A 14,874-nucleotide genomic window follows, 5' to 3' on the forward strand; every position below is an offset into this window, starting at 1 on the left:
GCAAACATGTAAAAACAACAACAAACAATTAAAGTTCTTCAAGAAAGCACTTGAAAACATTAATTCTCTTCTCCAAGACAAAGATTTGATGATTATTTTGTAGCGTGCTTTATTTTATTTTTTTTCCAAACTACGTATTACTATATCAAGCAAAAATGTCACATAATCCACCTATATTATCAAGCTAGATGTGATGTTGATCCGCATTCTTGATGGGTTTTGGGGCCTTTATAGCTTGTTGAGTACTACTAATTGTGGTTGCTGATTTCCAGCAATTTAAAGAAAATGTTATCCTACAAAATCTGAGGGTTCGTCTCTATTCTGTCGACAACACGTTGCTACCTTCACAGCTAAAGAAGTGATGAGATGAGAGATGACTACTATTGGGCTGCTTCAGAATTACTACAATCAAGAAACTAATGATTTTTTTGGCAGCAGGAATTAGAATACAAATCTACGAAATTGCTTCAAATCGTCGAAAGAGAAATCATTCAAAAACAGTACTGAAATGATGTACAGTTGAGTAATATAGTACACTACTATTCAAATATTGTAAACAGCAAATACTTTTAAACCATATTTTGTTCAAACTTCTAACAAAGCTAACGGTAGAACTGAAAATTAGTAATTGTAAAATTCTAAGAGATCGAGCAGCACCATGGATACATCACAGGATTCCGGAGAAAAGAAAAGCTCGGAGATGTGAGTTACCAACGCTGATACAAAAAAATTAAACCATGAATAAAACATTTAATGAATGATTAATACTAAAATAATGATAAACATAATTTAAATTTACTAGATGATAAATGTAATTAAATTATATATACAAATGTTTAAAGTTATTATATGATAAAATTTCATTTTAATATGATATGATAAATATATTTAAACCTATATTATATAAATAATAATATCAATTGCAATTAATTAAATAAATAAATAAATACATATATACATAATAATACATTCAAGATTTATATAATAAGAAATATTAAGTCTTAGAAAATTTTATATTATATTATATTATATATAAATTGTTAATAATAATTGAATAGCAGTATATTTGACTATATTTAGTATAGAAAACAAAATTCGTTCATTAACATATAATATTAAGAAAAGTTCGAGTTTAGTCAAATAGATGTAATTGGTGCAGTGGTTAAGGTTGTTACTAAGCTCTAAGAGCTCTCAAGTGTTCGATTCTTGCCGGGAGCAGTTTCTTTCTTTTTTTTTTGTTGAGAATAGCTTAATAATTTGTGTAAACCGATTCCCGGTTTCCGGTCCAACCGGCTGGTTCGTCCGGATTAAAACGGTCCAATTGCCAACTGGTTTAATAGCTCAAACCGGACCGGACTAGGCATCGGTTCGCTTTTGCCCATAGAAGCAAAACCGTGTTAATTATGAGTTTATGACCTTTCTTCTATCCTAATTTCATTAAGTGGCCGTTGCTTTTTGCCACAATAGGTTAGATAATAAATCAAGCACACATGCAAAAAATGTTAACTTAATTCAATTCCGTTAACAAACAATGTTTAATTTTAATTAATCTCGTCCAATTACAACTCCTACCGCTTCCATTAAAATTTATATACTCTCTTCACCTACCTGAATAGCAACACAAATTGCATTTTAGATTTATTGAACATACTAGTATATATTAATGTGAAGGACATATTTTATTTATCTTATTATACTAAAAAAACTGTATATTAATGAAATATATGGCTACCTACCGTTTACAATAATAAAAGTGAACCGAGATTTTCAATCGCTGATGGACTATTACGGTAAACTAGGATTAGTAATGGCAGACGGGGAAGGAGGTATTTAATTACGTCGAAAGTGATGGTATCCTATGCCAAGGAGTTTAAAATGAATCTACCAACTACTTGGAAATTTCCTCTTTGATTTAAGGGCATCCACAATAGGGCGCCCTATGCTCCGCCACATAAGAATTTCATCCTCCTACCCTTTCACCTACAGTGGGATGTCCTATAGTCCGCCCTAAGCATTTTATTTATTTGAATATTTAAAACACTATAAAAATTGGGAAAAAACTTCATTTCATTAAAATTCAAACATTACACTATGAAATAAAAAAACTACAAATTCTCAACGGCGGTTACGGTCCCAAACTTCTTTAATCATGTCGTTCATGAGCTGAGCATGGTCTTGTTGGTTGGGAGTGAAATATTGGTGTGTGGAGAAAGTGAGAGATGTGAGAGAATTATTTGTGTGGGAAATGGAAGAGAAATGGGGGTTAAATAGATAAAAAATTCGAAAAAAAGGAAAACGCGTTGCATCGTCCGCGTGACCCGCAGTGGGGCGGACGATGCATCGGGCATCGTCCGCATGGCTACAGTGGCGGACTATAGCCCGCCCGATGCATCGGGCGGACGATCCAACTCTCACTAGCTACAATCTTCTTTGCTAAAGAAAACAAAGATGAAGAACCAAACCACCCTTGTCCTCCTCTCAATGATCTCCTATCTCCTCATCGCCACCCACGCAAGAAACCAAATCCCCACCGCCGCCGGAGAATCATGGGTCCGTACCGCCGTCCGAGGCACCGAGAACATCGCAAAGCTCTATGTCTACGTCCACGACGTCCGAGCCGGCATAGACGCCACCTTATACCGCGTGGCCAATGCCTCCATCACCGACACCTCCCCCACCAGCTTCGGCCTGGTCAACGTCTTTGACGACCTCGCCACGGCGGAGCCAGACATCACCGCTGCGCTAGTCGAAATCCGGCCGTAACCATCAACATGAACTTCTACATAACGTGGGGAGAGTTCAGCGGGAGCACGGTGACCATTTCCGGAAGGAATCCGGTGAGAGAGGCGTCACGCGAGCTGTCTGTTGTTGGAGGCACCGGCGTCTTCCGATCCGCCCGAGGACATGCCGTTAACGACTACTTATTTGCACGATGCGGAGGCGAATTATAGCATTCTCGAGTATACGGTTTATGTGACCTACCTCAACGAGGCACTTTGGATTGATATGTGAAAAGAACCAATTGATCAAACATTTTAGGGCTGTATCCTCTGGTGTCATGTTGCATTGTTAAGTTTCATTAATAAGGTTTGATCATGTTTGGATTGATATGTTTGAATAAAGTAGTTTCCTTTGATTTTACTCACTTGTTATACATACACCATGCACAGTTTACGAATTACTAAAACACAAGGCGATTAGAAAAGTGAAATAAAAAAAAGGATGATCAGTGCATTCAGATTTTATTACACAATAATGCAAACAATTATGACTAAATAATCTTAATACACAAAATATGGTACAACATATATATGTTTTAGGTCTGACTTCGTTTTGGGTTATATTAATGCCATCTAATAATAGAGTCTGTATAATTTATTTAGAAAATATTTATTTCTGCATGATTCATTTCATGCAAGAAATGGTGGTAGTGGACAACTTTTCAGGGCCTCGTCAGTTTAATATATTCGAATCCATCAATATTTCCTTTATTATTCCAAATAGCGAATTAACGACCTTTCAGTTTGTGGCATTTTTCCCGTTCTTGGAATTATATGATTTTCCATAGATCGACAAGACTGGTAGATTTGCAATATAATCATGTGCCTTGGAAAGAGAAATAATAAAAATGCACATTGATTTTTTAATACTATAATATTTTAAAAGTTATTGTCCTTTATATATGATGTATGTATATGGGTGCTATAGAGTCGGATAAACGAATAATTTTTAATTACATGGATTTAAAACCCATCTGCTTTTATCAATCAAAATCCACCAACCATCCTTTAAAAAATGCACAATCAACTACACTTCTTTGATGCGTGAATAATGCGTGAGATATGTCTAGACCTATAGTAGTATAATTTTCGTTACATTTTTTTAGATTACACGCACATTGATTCTATTTTTACATGTCACCGATAATTTATTTTCATACTATCATTTAATGTCTTAATGAAAGTAAGCACGTTTTGGTGCAAACTTATATAACTCTTAACTTGTGTGTTAATTTAAATGAATATTTATTATTATTAATTTACAATTTCATTAACAAATTACTCCTATTACTTATGAGAAAAATCAAATAAGAATAAAGAATAATAGAAAACATAACAAACAAGAAAAAAGTAGAAAAATAACGGAAACTAAAATCACAAAATGTACCCAATGAATGATTGAATATTAATTAATTAGTGGAGTACATGTTTGTGAATATAATTAATGGACAAAAATACCTTTAGATAAAAAGTTTGAGAAATGCTAAAAATATCATAAAACATGGAAGAAAACTTCAAATGTGATTATTCTATATGTCTATGATTTTGTCCATAATATATCCATGCTAATTAAATTCATTAAAGATCGCAGGTACCCTATTTCCTATATGAACTATTTTTCAGTTTCCTATATGAACTATTTTTCAGTTCATTCAATAGTGTAGGAGTAACATCTTAGAGCATCCAGAATGGGCCGCCCTATATAGGACGCCCTATTCTCCGCCACATCATTATTCTATTCTCCTACCCTTTCACTTGCAGTGGTACGTCCTAAAGCCGCCCTATAATTTTCACTACTATTTTTTTAATTAATTTTATGTTTTCAAATATGTCATGTAAAATAATAAAAAAAAGCACCATGATTTAAAGACAAATCCTACATTACTTAATTAAAAAAAAGTTACAAGAGTTAGAAATAAAAAAACAAGTTCACTGCATATAAAAAGGGCATACTCTACATCATTCTCAACTTGCGGTGCAGATCATCGATCATCCACTTGAGGTATTCGGCTTCGCCCGGGTCCTCGCACTGCCTGAGGGCGTGGTGCGTGTCCAACAACGTCCTCCGGTTGGCGAATGCCACCAACTCCGCGTAGGCATGTCCCGCAGCCGAAGTCGGGGTCGGGGCCTGTGAGGATGTCGCCTACGCCTTGCCCTTGTTCTTGGCAGCCTTACTGCCAATGGGACACCAGGAGAACATCTGTGTGCCGGAACTCTCATTCTCGTACATCGGCTGGTTAAGGTCCATCGGAGGTGCGCCACTGTCGCTGCTCGTATAATCACCAGCGGCGGTGTTCTTCGTCCTCTTCGCCGCAACCGATAGGGGCATAATCCCTTCTTGGAACTTCTGCTTGTCTTTCAAGAGGAGCCAGGAGTTGTAATGCTTGAAATCGCCGTACAATGAAATGTACGACGCAAGGCTCTATCGCGCACATCAGTCAAACTCTCGCCGCTGCCCTGCTCCCTCAAGCACTTCTCGTACTCCGACGAGAACAAATTGACCTGCTTCTTCACCTGATCCCAATGCTTGCGGAGCTGCTCCTTATGGCGCTTGTAGGCGGCCGCCGGCTTGGCCTCGTTATAGCGATCAGCGATGCGCTCCCAATACGCGATTTGCTTTTGGTTGTTGGCAAACACCGGGTCCTCTGAAATATCAATCCAACACTTCGTCAAGACAATGGTTTCATTCGGGTTGTAGCTCGTTCTCCCTGGGGCGAATTCTTCATTCTTCTCCGGAAGCGGCAACTTCTGGGCTCTTTGCATGTTCCGCTTCTTCTTGGTGGCGAAGCCCGAGACGGCGGCGGCGAAGCCAGAGGTGCAGCCGCGGGGTGGGACGGGGGCACGGGTGGGAGATGACTCCATGTGTGACATCCCGTATGAATCCGTGCTAGAATTGGGATCGTACCGGGTGTTGGAGTCGAAAGGCCGGTATTCATCAGGGTCTGTACCCGGCCACCGTGCACCACCACCGAACATCAGACTATTCGGACTTGGGAAATCATCGGGATTCATTTTGTAATAAGTGAAATAGAGAGAATGAGAAGAAAGAGTGAATGGAAGAGTGAATGTAAGAGTGTGTGTGTATATATATATATATATATATATATGTATATATATAAATTTTAAAGAATTAAAAAAAATGTAAAGCGCATTGCATCGTCCGCGTCGCCCGCGGTGGGGCGGACGATACCGCAGACGATGCGTGCTCCAACATCTATCGTCCGCGGATGATAGGTAGGGCGCGGATGATGCATTAGGCATCGTCCGCATGGCTACAGTGGCGGACGATAGTCCGCCCCACTGTGGATGCTCTTATTTGTAAGAATAAAGAATTCAAAATCCATGACCAACCTTCCCCTCAGAAAAATCCACCGACCATAATTTAAAACTGCACACACGTATATATACATACATATTCCCTCCGTCTCATAATAGATGTCACACTTCCTTTTTAGTTTGTAACACAAAAGATGTTACATTTCCTTTTTAGAAAAGTTCTCCCTCACATTAATATAAATATTCTATTTTCCCTCTCACCAAACACACAAAACAACATCTTCTAAAATCCCGTGCCATATCCCAAATATGTCATCTATTATGGAACGAAGGGAGTACAAATATATCATCTATTATAGAACGAAGGGAGTACGAAAGAATATGCCATTGGACTTCGTTATTTTGATCACATTACATGTAATTCTATATGCTAGTATTCAATTATAGCTTCTTAGGTAAATAATAATATAAGGAATAGCAATCAATAATGACCAGAAAGACTTTTTTGTATTCACCATCTTCAACTTCTCTCCTCAACCACTGCACCAAACCCATTTCCGTTTCACATTCTCAAATCTCTCCATCTCTTCATTCGCGATAACCGCCTCCCACTGCCTCACTTCTTTTCTCTATGCTAGTCTCCTCATAATCTCACTGCGTTGGGGCGGAATGCGCAGTGGCAGACGCAGAAAATAATTTCAGCAGGGGCTTTACTGTAAAGTAAAATACTATGCTATATACTTTATATGAGAACCTTATTTGAGCACTATCCTCGTTTGTTGCATCGAGCATTCGGTGTACCGTGGTACACCGAATTACGGTATTTCGGTATACCACAATATAAGAAAATTGATATCATTACCATATCGTAAATTGCGGTATACCTTAAAATCAGTATTTTTTTCGCTATGGTAAGTGCTATATCTTGGTATTTTAATATTTTTTCCCACCTCTAGAACGAGGGAGTATATAAAACAAAACAATATAAACGTTCTATCATACAACCATAAACTCATACAAATTGCCCACATAAATCAAACAAGGATGAAAAATTCTAATCCTGTTGTTAATAAATAACTATAGTGTTTTTTTTTCACATTTTAATCATCAATTTTCCTAATAAAAATTATGAAAAAATGTAGAAAGAATAAGATTTTGTATAATTAAATTGAAAAGAAAAATTTAAGAGAAAAACTAATAAGACTCAGGAATAGACTAAAAAAAGCGATACATGAAAAAGTACGCCTCCTACACTAATATTTTAATATTTGATGAATCAAAATAGGGGCATTTTAAAACTCAGTCATATTAACTGTTCATTATTTTCTCTTTTAAACCACCAGCGGCCATTATTGCTTTCTTCTGCAATTTCCAAAACTCAAATTCAGCCCCTTCCAACAATTCAATCTTCAACGTTTTATCTTCAAAGCCATTGATTTTGTGAGGGCTGAAGAAGACGATTCTCTAAAATTTCAAAAATTTACAAGTAAAAAATAAGAAAAATAACACTTTGGCAGGGGCTTAAGCCCTTCCTTAAGCCTTACTGCGTCCGCCACTGGGAATGCGAACACTGTGGGGTCGGAGGCTGATGAAAGGAGCTTTCCAGCGGAACTCCGAGGCCGAGGGTGGGGTCGGCCGACCCCACCTGAATCCGCCGATGTATATATATGTCGACCATTAAGCATCCTTACACATGGCACTTTAACATTGAAAATCTGACGTATATCACAACTACAGCCTGAAGTATATATATTCTACACTATAGTTTGTCATGTGGTCATGAACTACTGATATACTACCTTGATATACTATGGTCGTCCTAATAAATATGAAATATTTTGATTTTTGTATGGGATTTTAGGTAGTGTTATTTTGTGAGTTAATGAAGCGAGAGTAAAGAAAATCTCTATAAGATGTATAGTTTAAGCCCGCTACATAGGTATGTACTTCACCTTTAAATATTTTATTTTTCTTTTTCAAATACCAGCACCGACTTACTTAAATTCCTGGATTCGTCACTGCATACAAGGACATAGATACCCTTGGCCAAGCCACCGCCGGTACGGAACCCTGTACCTCCGGCGCCCAGTACCCATGGCCGTCTGAGTCTTTCTCTGTTTCTCTGGCGTGGCGTTTTTTGAACAACTGTTGAAGAAGATGACCTACTAGGGCTTATTAGCTATTAATTGCTGGGCCATTAATATTTTTATTGTTGGGCTTTCTTGGTTTTTATTTTATTCAGTTTAGATGAGTAATTAAATCCTACATGCGACAGCGATATATTTTGACTGAATAATTAGAAAAGAAAAGAATTATGTATCTCATTTTCTTAATTTATCTGATTTTCTGTAGATATATGTGTTATTTTGGTTAGTTGCCTCTTGAAACAAATATGATGACTCGTAAAATAGTAATTTTGTACATACAGTAGCAATAGTAATAATATTTTATTTTGATAAAATTGCCTCTAATAAATCTTGTTGTTTTTTTAATACAATTATTGATATTTAAAAAAAATAGAGAATGATGTTGAATTGTTAATTTTAAGTGCTTCAAATAATAATAGTAATATAATTTCGAGTTAAATTCTGAATTATTAAAGAATCACTTTGAGTGGAAAATCTGTAAACAAAATTGAAATAAAAATAACGAGACTATTCTTTTTTGATGGTTTCATGACACGGAGATGCATTGAAAATAATTATCTTTTGGCATTTCGATTCACAAAAATTATAAAGATGCACTCCATTTTGTTATTTGAAATATTAATATATTATTATATTTTTAAATTTTAGCACCGGCTTATATAATTTTCTGGTTCCGTCCCTGGCTGCATACACGCAATATGTTTTAGGTACGACTTCGTTTTAAGTACTATATAAATATATAATCTAATCTAATAATAGGGTCTGTTTAATTTTATTCTGAAAATATCTATTTATGCATGATTCTTGCCATGCAAGAAATAGTGTTAGTGGTCAGTGGATAACTTTTCAATGCACCAATTTAATATTTGAAGGAAACAGCCATTCGATATGACGTATGGTGTTTGAATATTAATCCGAATCCATCAATAAATACAGACTTTTCAGTTTATAACATTTTTCTCGTTCTTGGAATTATATGACTTTCCATCGAGAAGACTGGTAGATTGCAATATAACCCTGTGTCCATGGAAATTAAAATAAAAAACATATAATCCATAATTAAATATGATGTCGTTGTTGTATACTTGTATGAGCTGTATATAATTTATATTCTAATGCAGGCAGTTCAATAATTTGTGTTGATATATATATGCCGCATATGTTTTTCATTGATGATAAATTACGTAATTTATATTTGTTGTATATACCAGTGATGAATCCGCGAATTTCTGGTGGTAGTAAATGCAGGAAAGTAGAAATCACAACACAGAGATTTACGTGGTTCGATTTACTGAGGTAAATCTACGTCCACGGGAAGAAAAGAGGGCAGAGTTGTATTGCTTGATCTGTTTTCTACAGCTTACAAATACAAGCTTGCTATATGATATTCTCTCTCTAGAGTTGGTGTATCCTCTATCGGATCTAAGTTCCGTTTATATATAGAACTGAGATCGTGGCTTGCATCACCACCCTAAGTCGTGGAGGTCACGGAGGTCATGAGATCCTGCATGGCCACTAATTAGGCGGTGGCTTACATCATCAGTAATTATGTCGTGGATGTCGTGGAGGTCATGAGAGCCTGCATGGGTCCACCACTAGATAGATCGTGTCTCCCAGTCCGGTATTGCCGAGCAGCTTTTGCCGATGCTGAGACCGAACTGCTGAACTATTGCCGAGCAGCTTTTGCCGATCTGAGAGTAGAGCTTGATGCCGACCTGAGGGCAGAGCTTGATTGGTTGGTTTTTACTGAGCTGTAGGCTGAGGCCGAACTCTTTGGTCATGCCGAACTGATACTCTTTCTTGGGCTTTGTGCTGGCTTGTTTAGTACGTACTCCATCACTACCCCCCCCCGAAAAGCGAAGTGAATCACTTCGGCATCCTGGATAATGGTACGGGGTAAGTTGATGTTTGTCCTCGGTCTTATGAAGTGAACTCTTCTTTGACCAGACTTGGTCCTTGGTCTTGATGAAATAAACATCTTTGACCGGACTCGTCTTTGGCCTGATGAAATAAACATCTTTGACCGGACTCGTCTTTGGTCTGATGAAATAAACATCTTTGACCGGACTAAGCTTGTGTCCTAATTTGGCGAGTTTTATCGCTCGGATCGGGCTTTCCGTTGTCCTAATTTGGGGATCGGACTTTCCCTTGTCCTAATTCGGCGAGTTTTATCGCGTGGATCGGACTTTCCCTTGTCCTAATTCAGGCAAGTTTTATCGCGAGAATCGGACTTTCGTTGCAGTTCGTTTCAGACGAAGTGCTTGATTTTTAAGCCGAATTGTGGTCTTGTATCCTCTTTAGAAGCTTGGACTTCACAATCGTTGGCTTATTGCAGCTCGTTTCAGACGAACTGCTTGTTTAAGCTGAATTGTGGTCTTGTATCCTCTTTAGAAGCTTTGACTCACAATCGTTGGCTTGTACACGTTCTAAGAAGGGGATCAGCCTTCGAAGAACAAGATACCTCAGTTACATTTGTAAGAGACGACACTCACATAGACAGACACAACGCACGTAAGACAAACAAAAACGCACATAGGCAAAGAGAGCAAAATAAAAAACAAGGAAAGCACATAAGACTGACTGACCGACCGGACTGTCTCTTACAAATGGAACTTCTTGAGGTTGGAAATGTGCCATGTTCGGGGTACCTGTTCTCCTGACATGTGAGCCAATCTGTAAGACCCTTTGCCGAGGACTTCTGACACCCGATACGGACCTTCCCATGTGGGTTCGAGCTTGCCCAGCTTTTCTGCTCGGCTTACTTCGTTGTTTCTCAAGACGAGATCTCCCACTTGAAATTGCAGCTTCTTCACCCGTTGGTTGTAATACCGGGCTACTTGCTCCTTGTACTTGGCTGCTTTTATGCACGCCAATTCTCTTCTTTCTTCGGCCAGATCTAACTCGGCTCGCAGTCCGTCATCATTCATTTCTGAGGAGAAATGTAGAGTTCGTGGACTGGGTACGCCGATCTCAACCGGAATCACGGCTTCAGTGCCGTACACCAGACTGTACGGAGTTTCACCGCTGGAGGTTGTGGGTGTAGTTCGGTAGGACCATAGGACTTGAGGGAGATTTTCTACCCATTGTCCTTTGGCTTGTTCTAACCGAGCTTTTAACCCTTTCACCAGGATACGATTTGTTACCTCCGTTTGTCCGTTTGCTTGTGGATGAGAGACCGAAGTGAACCGCTGTTGAATATTCAGCTCTTGGCACCAATTCTTGAACGTCTTGTCGGTGAACTGAGTCCCGTTATCCGAGATGAGGATGTGGGGTATGCCAAATCGGCACACTATGTTCTTCCAGACGAAATCCAATGCCTTCGAGCTCGTTATCGTAGCTAATGGTTCAGCTTCCACCCACTTCGTAAAGTAGTCCACGGCAACGATTAGGAATTTCATTTGCCGAGGAGCTTGAGGAAGTGGTCCCACTATGTCTATGCCCCATTGCATGAAAGGCCAAGGGCTCTGCATAGTGGATAGATCGGTCTGCGGCATCTTTGGGATATTTGCATGGATTTGGCACTTCGGGCAGGTCTTGACGAGCTGCACTGCTTCTTGTACCAAGGTTGGCCAATAATATCCCCATCTCAGAACTTTTTTAGCTAAAGCTCTGGCTCCGATGTGGCTACCGCACGATCCTTCATGAACTTCTCTGAGGATGTAGTCCGTCTCTCCTGGTCCTACGCACCGCAATAATGGCTGGAGGTAAGACTTTCTAAAGAGGACTCCTTCATGAAGTTCGTACCGAAGTGCTCGGCACGTGATCTTCCGAGCTTCTCTCCTATCCTCGGGCAATTGTCCTTGATCCAGATACTGCAAGATCGGCGTCATCCAGTTCGGCGAGCTGGATACCGAATGTACCTCGGCTTCATCAATGCTTCGATGCATTAATTCTTCCGCCTTTGAGCTCGGATCTGAGGCCAACTTGCTGAAGGTATCTGCTCGGCTATTTTCCGCTCTAGGAACGCGGATTATCCGAAAATAGGAGAAACTTCGGCTGATGCTTTGCGCTTTGTCCAAATACTTCTTCATTCTCTCGTCACGAGCTTCACTTGTACCCAACATGTGATTTACTATGACTTGTGAATCACAATGGACTTTGAGAGATTTGGCGAGCAGACTTTGCGCTAACTGGAGTCCGGCAAGAAGGGCTTCGTACTCGGCTTCATTATTAGTAGTGGGGAATAGGAAACGAAGTGAGTAGGTTACCTCGTGTCCGTCGGGAGCGACAAGTAAAATACCAGCTCCACTTCCCATCTTGTTTGAAGCTCCATCTACGAATCCGCTCCAGCAGTCCGGCGGCTCTACTTCGGATTCCAAGGGCTGTGCTAGTTCGGCATTGGCAGACTTTTTCTGTTCGGCAATGACAGGGATTGCTTGATCGAACTTTGCTTCTGCAAGAAAATCTGCCAAGGCTTGTCCCTTGATGGCTTTCCGAGGTAGGTACTCGATTGAGTGTTCTCCCAGCTCTATGGCCCATTTGGCGATTCTGCCTGATGCTTCTGGCTTGGTCAAAACTTGCCGAAGAGGCAGATCGGTTAAGACGCATACCTTGTGAGCATAGAAATATGGCCGCAGTCTCCTTGCTGCATTTACTAACGCCAGAGCAATTTTTTCCAGAGGTTGATACCTTGTTTCTGGACCTCTTAATGCTCGGCTTGTAAAGTAGATGGGAAACTGCTTTAGGCCTTCTTCTCGTACAAGCACCGCACTGATGGTTTGATCTGATGCCGCTAAGTATAAGAATATTACTTCGGCTCCGGTTGGAGCAGAGAGAATAGGAAGCTCGGCTAGATAACTTTTGAGCTCGTCAAAGGCCTTTTTCTGCTCGGCTCCCCACTCGAACTTTGGTGCCTTTTTCAACACCTTGAAGAACGGCAGTTGCTTTTCGGCTGCTTGGGAAAGGAATCGATTCAGTGCGGCTAGACATCCAGTTAGCCTTTGCACGTCATGTATGGACTTCGGCATTGTCATGTTCTGAACGACTTGAACTTTGGAGGGGTTTGCCTTGAGTCCGTCCTTTGAAACCCAACAACCCAGAAACTTTCCCGAATCTACCAAAAAGGTACACTTTTGGGGATTAAGTTTGAGGTTGGCTTTCTTGAGCACGTTGAGAGTGGACTTGAGGTTGTCTTCGTACTCCGAAGTGCTTTTGCTTTTGACAACTATGTCGTCGACATACACTTCAACCTGCTTTCCGATTAGGTGCCGAAAAAGCTTGTCTACCATCCTTTGATAAGTGGCTCCGGCATTCTTTAAACCGAATGGCATCTTTTTATAAGCGAAAATGCCGAAATCGGTAATGAAAGCTGTTTTCGGAGCGTCACTCTCATCCATCAACACTTGGTGATATCCTTTGTATAAATCAAGAAAACAGAAAATTTCGAAGCCGATCAAAGCTTCTACTTTTTTTATCTATATTCGGAAGGGGATAGCAATCTTTAGGACAGTGCTTGTTTAGATCGGTAAAATCTATGCACATCCGCCATCCTCCTCCTTTTTTCTTGATCATCACAGGATTGGCCACCCAGGAAGGATATTTTACCTCGAATAGTACATCCGCTTTTAGTAATTGGCGGACTTCGTCATGGATGACTTGGCTTCTTTCTGCCGCAAAGAGTCTTTGCTTCTGTTTTATCGGCCGGACCGAAGGATCAATATTTAACCGATGAGTGATTACCTCGGGGGGCACTCCGGTCATGTCCAACGGAGACCATGCAAAGACGTCTTTATACTCCTTGAGGAGCTGGATGGTTTTTTCCCGGAGTAGAGGCGTTCCTGCGAAGCCGATCTTGACCACTCTGGATGGATCATCTTCGTATAACTGAACGGTCATTGAGTTCGGCTCTGAAGTGACTTCGGTCATCTCGCTTGCCTCTGACTCCGGTTGCTGTGATTGCTATGCTTGATGGTGCCGAACTGGTTGCTCGGCACTTTTAAGCGCAATCTGCAGACATTCTTTTGCTCTCTTTTGATCACCTCGGATGACCGCTATCCCACCTTTAGTGGGGATCTTGATGGTGAGGTGATAAGTAGAGCAAACGGCCCGAACTGTGTTGAGCCAGTCTCTCCCCAGGATGATGTTGTACGGGGACCGAGCTTTTACCACAAAGAACTCGATCATCGTATTGGAGCTTGTAGGCGCTTTTCCCACCGTGATCGGAAGGCTGATAATACCTTCAGGGCGGGTGTCTTCCTGGGCGAAACTTTTCAGAGGAAGTGGAGCCGGACTGAGCCGAGCTGGATCCACTTCCATTTTATCAAAACATTCTTTAAAAAGAACGCTGACTGACGCTCCTGTATCCACAAATACTCTGTGGATCAGTTTGTTTGCCACTCCGGCTTGAATGACAATAGCGTCTTGGTGAGGAGAGATGGCTGGGACGGGATCGGCATCTGAAAATGTAATCACTTCGTCTTTCTTCAGCCTTTTATGTGTCGGCTCCTCTTGATTGGAACCTCTGCGTTCTGCTTTTAGGGACGACTTAGTTTTCCCGGCAGGGAGAGCATCAATAGTCTGGATTACTCCATCATATTGCGGCTCGTCGTCGTCTTCGGGATCTTCATGCCTTTTCGGATCCTGAGGATTGCAGTTCGCACCTCTCTGCTTTTTGTTCTTTTTCGGCTGCTTGCTTTGGTATTTTTTTAACGTTCCTGTTTTCACAAGAACAT

Source organism: Salvia splendens, chromosome 9, assembly GCF_004379255.2.
Source record: "Salvia splendens isolate huo1 chromosome 9, SspV2, whole genome shotgun sequence".
NCBI lineage: Eukaryota > Viridiplantae > Streptophyta > Magnoliopsida > Lamiales > Lamiaceae > Salvia > Salvia splendens.